We start from the raw sequence: 7,504 nt of genomic DNA on the forward strand, positions 1-7,504 counted from the left end.
AAGGAATGGGACATTTTCACACATTTATGCAGTTATAAAATACATGGGATGGAAATGGAGTGTGGCCTCATTGTTATAGCTCTCTATATCACCGAGTGCATGCACTTGAACCTGTCCTGACCAATCCATTGCGTTGTGCTGTGACCTCAATGTGTCTGTTTACTTAACGTGACTCACTTAATCACTCACAACAGGGTTCACTTTGTCACATTAGCAGTGATGGCTGTTCTCGCTGTTCATGAATATGTCAGCAGTCACCACTAGTGGTGATTTCTCGTCTTTGTTCAAGACACAATGTCCACAGTTTCCAAAAACAATTTGAAATGTGGACTCGTCAGACCACGGAGGCACTTTTCCACTTTGCATCAGTTCAAATTAGATGAGCTCGGGCCCAGCGAAGCCGGCGGAGTTTCCGGGTGTTGTTGATAAATGGCTTTGGCTTTGCATAGTAGAGTTTTAACTTGCACTTACAGATGTAGCGACGAACTGTAGTTACTGACAGTGGTTTTCTGAAGTGTTCCTGAGCCCATGTGGTGATACCCTTTACACACTGATGTCGCTTTTTCATACAGTACTGCCTGAGGGATCGAAGGTCCGTAATATCATCGCTTACATGCAGTGATTTCTCCAGATTCTCTGAACCTTTGGATGATATTACAGACCTGAGTTGGTGAAATCCCTAAATTCCTTGCAATAGGTGGTTGAGAAATGTTGTTCTTAAACGCATTTGTTCACAAAGTGGTGACCCTCGCCCCATCCTTGTTTGTGACTGACTGAGCATTTCATGGAAGCTGCTTTTATACCCAATCATGGCACCCACCTGTTCCCAATTAGCCTGTTCACCTGTGGGATGTTCCAAATAAGTGTTTGATGAGCATTCGTCAACTTTCTCAGTCTTTTTTGCCACTTGTGCCAGCTTTTTTGAAAGTTTTCCTGTTCGAACGTTAAATATCTTGTCTTTGCAGTTTATTCAGTTAAATATAGGTTGGAAAGGATTTGCAAATCATTGTATTCTGTTTTTATTTACCATTTACACAACGTGCCAACTTCACTGGTTTTGGGGTTTGGATATCATATTTTTTAATTTCCTGTTAATTATTTGGTTAATTTACCAGAGCTGCACACCTATTTGTTAAAACCCCCCAAAACAATTGCATTTGCCAACTATTTACTTTATTTGCAGGTCAAATATAATGACTTTTTTTTTTTTTATTCAGCAGATGCTGCATGACCCAAATTAAACGCCAACACGGTTAAGGGAGGTGTAAATACAGGTAGTGATTGTGCCACACACTCACTGAGGCGTCATTTGCCCATCTCCAGTCACCACACTGGATTTTAAGGCCGTCAGGCTTCTGTGCAAAAAGCTAAAATTTTCCACTTGTGTCACACATTCACTTTTCACATCGACACGCATTACTTGTGTCACCAATCTGCATTTTGCCACCAAATTATAACATACAACTAAATTCCGGCCATAGTATGAATTTTTTTTTCTTCCCACAATTCACCTCTGAGACAATTTGCGACACAGCCGATGTGCCCATAGACCACAGGTGTCAAACTCAAGGCCCGCCACTTCATTTTATTTGGCCCTCGAAAGCCTGGAAATAATTTGTATGATTAAAGTACTGTAACTTTTCTTACTAAATGTATTATTTCTTTCTATTTTGGGAGGGAAAAAAATATATGTACTCCATGTAATCGGCAATGATGTTAACTTAAATATTGTGTGTTTATGCAAAAATATAGTATTCAAACCATGTTTTAAATAGTAATAAATACTAATAGTAATGATTTCAAAGCAAGTTATCCGTCAAATTGCGCAATGTAAAAGTAGCAATAGATTTCATGGTATACATAGACTAATATAGCGATAAAAAAATCGAAAATATATACGAATAAATATACATAATATGTGTACAGAATAATATGTATACAGATATATTATGTTATAGACATAATATAATATATCTGTATAAATAGACTAATATAGCGATAAAAAAATCGAAAATATATACGAATATATATACATAATATGTGTACAGAATAATATATATACAGATATATTATGTTATAGACATGATATGATATATCTGTATAAATAGACCAATATAGCGATAAAAAAATCAAAAATATATATACATAATATGTGTACAGAATAATATATATACAGATATATTATGTCATAGACATAATATAATATATCTGTATAAATAGACTAATATATCGATAAAAAAATCGAACATATATACGAATATATATACATAATATATATACGAATATATATACATAATGTTACGATTTTTGTATCACTATATTAGTCTATTTATACCTGCATTGTCCTTTCCATCCTTACACTTTCCATCATTGTAACTGAGCTACTGTGTTGAACAATTTCCTTTGTGGATCATTAAAGTTTGTCTAAGTCTAAGTCTAAGTCTAATTGCAAAATTGACAGTGGTTTTTACAGCATTTTTCTCTAAATGAAAAAAACAGCATTTTCAAACAGCCATACAGGTCACACTGAGGGTGGCCGTATAAACAACTTTAAACTGTGGTGCCGTTTTGGGGTTTACAGTAATACACTGGAAAATATACAGTTGTTGATCAGCGGTCAAAAAAACAAAAACAAACTGGCAGCTCAGGTGCCAAAATGTTACTGTAAAATTGCAGGTTTTTTTTATTTACAGTAAAAAAAACAAATGTAAATTTTACAGTAAAATTCTGGCAACCGAGCTGCCTTTTTTTTTTTACCATAAAAACAGCAATACTGTTTTTCCATTTACAGTAATATACACTAAATTTTGAGGTGAAATTATTGCAACTTACCATATTTTTTTTTTTACTTAGACTTAGACTTCCTTTTTATTGTCATTCAAATTTGAACTTTACAGCACAGATAAGAACGCAATTTTGTTACATAAGCTCATGGTAGTGCAGGATGAAAAAAAAAAAGCAATAAGGTGCATTTATAAGTAAATAAATAAATATAAATAATATATAAATATATATATAAAATAAATCAATATATATAAATATATATAAATAAATAGATAAATATATTGCACTTTTTCACATGCGTCCACGTTTATGGATGTATGTTATATTGTCTTTTTTATTCCAGCGAGTTAATCCATTTTGGGGGGAGTTGAGGGGATAATTTAATTATGATGCGTTCAAGAGTCTTACGGCTTGAGGGAAGAAGCTGTTGCAGAACCTGGAGGTTCTGCTTCCGAGGCTGCGGAACCTCTTTCTAGAGGCCAGCAGTATATTTTAGTTTAAAAAAAATCGACTAATAAAATGCATTAAAAAAATGGTCTAATAATAGTATTCACTGTTAGAAGCGGCCCTCTGGGGCCAAACATAACTGCGATGTGTCCCTCAGTGAAAACGACTTTGACATCTCTGCTATTGTCGAACTAACTGCAATGGTTTGTAGCAACACTACTCGAAAAGCGTAAAGAACGCGCAGGGATTGTGCGAAATGTAGTGTTTCACAGAAATATCACAGGAAACTACAACGCAGAAGTGTGCCTGACTACAGACGCTCCGATGACTGCGGGCATTCTGCGCTGAATCCGCTTTGCCCAGAGCCGGCCCTAGGCTTTTTGTGTCCTTGAACAAGATTTGGCTGCTTGCGCGAGACGCTGGAGGGTAGAGCCGACTGCAGCCGAAGTAGAGTTTTAACTTGCACTTACAAGTTTGTGGCTTGTAAAGGTGACTATGTGAGTGCGTTATTTCATGTTTAATATTTACAAAATATGTTTGGGAAGTTTTTTTGGGGCTCTAGTCTGTGTATAATGAATATATACTAATTTAAAACGGCCAGGCTCAAAGCTAATCACCAAATTCCGGACTATAAGCCGCTACTGTTTTTTCTACACTTTGAACTAGAGATGTCCGATAATATCATCAGTCCGATATTATCGGCCGATAAACGCTTTAAAATGTAATATCGGAAATTATCGGTATCGATTTCAAAAAGTAAAATGTATGACTTTTTAAAACGCCGTTGTACGGAGTGGTACAGAGCGCCAATAAACCTTAAAGGCACTGCCTTTGCGTGCCGGCCCAGTCACATAATATCTACGGCTTTTACACACACACACAAGTGAATGCAAATCATACTTGGTCAACAGCCATACAGGTCACACTGAGGGTGGCCGTATAAATAACTTTAACACGGTTACAAATATGCGCCACACTGTGAACCCACACCAAACAAGAATGACAAACACATTTCGGGAGAACATCCGCACCGTAACACAACATAAACACAACAGAACAAATACCCAGAAACCCTTGCAGCACTAACTCTTCCGGGGCGCTACAATATACACCCCCCTGCTATCCCCTACCCCGCCCACCTCTACCTCCTCATGCTCTCTCAGGGAGAGCATGTCCCAAATTCCAAGCTGCTGTTTTGAGGCATGTTAAAAAAAAAATAATGCACTTTGTGACTTCAATAATAAATATGGCAGTGCCATTTTGGCATTTTTTTTCCATAACTTGAGTTGATTTATTTTGGAAAACCTTGTTACATTGTTTAATGCATCCAGCGGGGCATCACTACAAAATTAGGCATAATAATGTGTTAATTCCACGACTGTATATATCGATATCGGTTGATATCGGAATCGGTAATTAAGAGTTGGACAATACATTATCGGACATCTCTACTTTGAACCCTGCGGCTTATAAGACTGTGCGGTGAATTTATAGATTGTTCTACTATAACAGTCATAATAAAAATAGTTTTAAAAAAAACAAGCAAACGCACCTAGAAGGTGTTTTGTTTTTTGTGCTATGGCGCCATCGTATGGGCAACTTTGCTCACTGCAGGTGCCCTTCCATTTACAGGTAGTGCATGTTTCCCTCACCTGTCTCTGATTGGCAGCCTGGCACACCTGATTGCAGTTGCCAATCAGGCTGCTATTTATGCCTGTTTCTCAGTGCTGGAGGATTGATTATATTAGGGACATTTTGTGACTGCTCCTCCTATATTATTTATTTATTTATTTATTTTCCTCCTATGTTTGAGTATAATAAAGACTAGAGATGTCCGACAATGGCTGTTTTGCCGATATTCCGATATTGTCCAACTCTTAAATACCGATACCGATATCAACCGATACCAATATATACAGTCGTGGAATTAACACATTATTATGCCTATTTTTGTTGTGATGCCCCGCTGGATGCATTAAACAATGTAAGAAGGTTTTCCAAAATAAATCAACTCAAGTTATGGAAAAAAGTGCCAATATGGCACTGCAATATTTATTATTGGAGTCACAAAGTGCATTATTTTTTTTAACATGCCTCAAAACAGCAGCTTGGAATTTGGGACATGTTATCCCTGAGAGAGCATGAGGAGGTTGAGGTGGGCGGGGTTGAGGTTAACTTTGTAACGGACACCGATAATTTCTGATATTACATTTTTAAGCATGTATCGGCCGATAATATCGGCAGCCCGATATTATCGGACATCTCTAATAATGACACTTACCTGCACGTCGTTCTCCTGTTTCCTGCATCTTGGGGTCACAACCGCATGCGGGTTCCTCACACAGAGTGCCGTGTTCATCTTATCCCCGTCCGGAATGTTTCGACTCGTACAGATTCTTCATCTGTCACTCCTCGGAAGGTTTGTAAATTTTACAATATAACTAAAACTGTTTATACTTACTAAATCGTCCCACGGGTGATGTCTGTAGGCGTTTTTTCATGCATATTTGTATGCGCTATCCCTTGTGTTGTTAGCATGAGCTAAAATGCTAAGACGTCTACGAGTGTCTGTGTTAATAATATTAACTCACAATGTCATTGTGAGGTTTCCCTCCTGTGGTGGCTTCTCCTGGCCGACAGATCTTCGGGAGCCCGGTAGACAGTTTGAATAAAGTATTTTTATTTTGCATCAACACCCGGGGGTGGCTTGCTTTCCAGAAATATATATGTTTGTCTCTGGGCGTGTTTTCTCTCCCTGGCTCCAACTCCAACAACGTGCCTCGTTCCGGCTGCTGCTAATAAGGGCGACAGGTGATTAGATAACACGCCCCAGCTGGGCAATCTACTCACCTGCCGCAGGCCACGCCCCCCTCCACAGTCATTCTTTTTGTATTGTTTCAGTCTCAAAAAATTCTCAGTAAATTCACCAAGACGTCACCGTGGAGTTATTGAGTCTGTTTAGCTGATTGTAGAGCTAGCTTCCGCAGCTGGTGGGCTCATGACAATGGCTTCTGTTTTGTTTGATCTTCCGTTTTCCTGCCGGGACACCGTTTGGGAGCATTTAAGGTATGTAAGAGTCCGGTGCCGCTATATATGGAAAAATATATATTTTCTTCTAAAATTTAGTGGGTGCGGCTTATATCCCTGTGCCCTCTATAGCAGTGGTCCCCAACCTTTTTGTAGCTGCGGACCGGTCAACGCTCGAAAATGTATCCCAATACCAGGGGGGTGGTATTTATTTATTTATTTATTTATTTTTTCATAAAGAAATACAATCATGTGTGCTTACGGACTGTATCCCTGCAGACTGTATTGATCTATATTGATATATAATGTAGGAACCAGAAATATTAATAACAGAAAGAAACAACCCTTTTTTGCGAATTAGTGTGAATGAGTGTAAATGGGGGAGGGAGGTTTTTTGGGTTGGTGCACTAATTGTAAGTGTATCTGGTGTTTTTTATGTTGATTTAATAAAAAATAAAAAATAAATAAATAAAATTATTATTATTTATTTTTCATTTATTTCTTGTGCGGCCCGGTACCAATCAATCCACAGACCGGTACCGGGCCGCGGCCTGGTGGTTGGGGACCACTGCTCTATAGCCCAGAAAATTCGGTAGCAGCGATAAACGAGGGTCTACAGTATTACAAACCCTGTTTCCATATGAGTTGGGAAATTGTGTTAGATGTAAATATAAACGAAATACAATGATTTGCATGTCATTTTCGACCCATATTCAGTTGAATATGCTACAAAGACAACATATTTGATGTTCAAACCGATAAATATTTTTATTTTTTTGCAAATAATCATTAACTTTAGAATTTGATGCCAGCAACACGTGACAAAGAAGTTGGGAAAGGTGGCAATAAATACTGATAAAGTAGATGAATGCTCATCAAACACTTATTTGGAACATCCCACAGGTGAACAGGCAAATTGTGAACAGGTGGGTGTCATGATTGGGTATAAAAGTAGATTCCATGAAATGCTCAGTCATTCACAAAAAAGGACGGGGCGAGGGTCACTACTTTGTCAACAAATGCGTGAGCAAATTGTTGAACAGTTTAAGAAAAACCTTTCTCAACCAGCTATTGCAAGGAATTTAGGGATTTCACCATCTACGGTCCGTAATCTTGAGAAATCACTGCACGTAAGCAGCTAAGCCCGTGACCTTCGATCCCTCAGGCTGTACTGCACCAACAAGCGACATCAGTGTGTAAAGGATATCACCACATGGACACTTCAGAAACCCACTGTCAGTAACTA

Source organism: Nerophis lumbriciformis, linkage group LG31 (genome assembly GCF_033978685.3).
Source record: "Nerophis lumbriciformis linkage group LG31, RoL_Nlum_v2.1, whole genome shotgun sequence".
Classification (NCBI taxonomy): Eukaryota; Metazoa; Chordata; class Actinopteri; order Syngnathiformes; family Syngnathidae; genus Nerophis; species Nerophis lumbriciformis.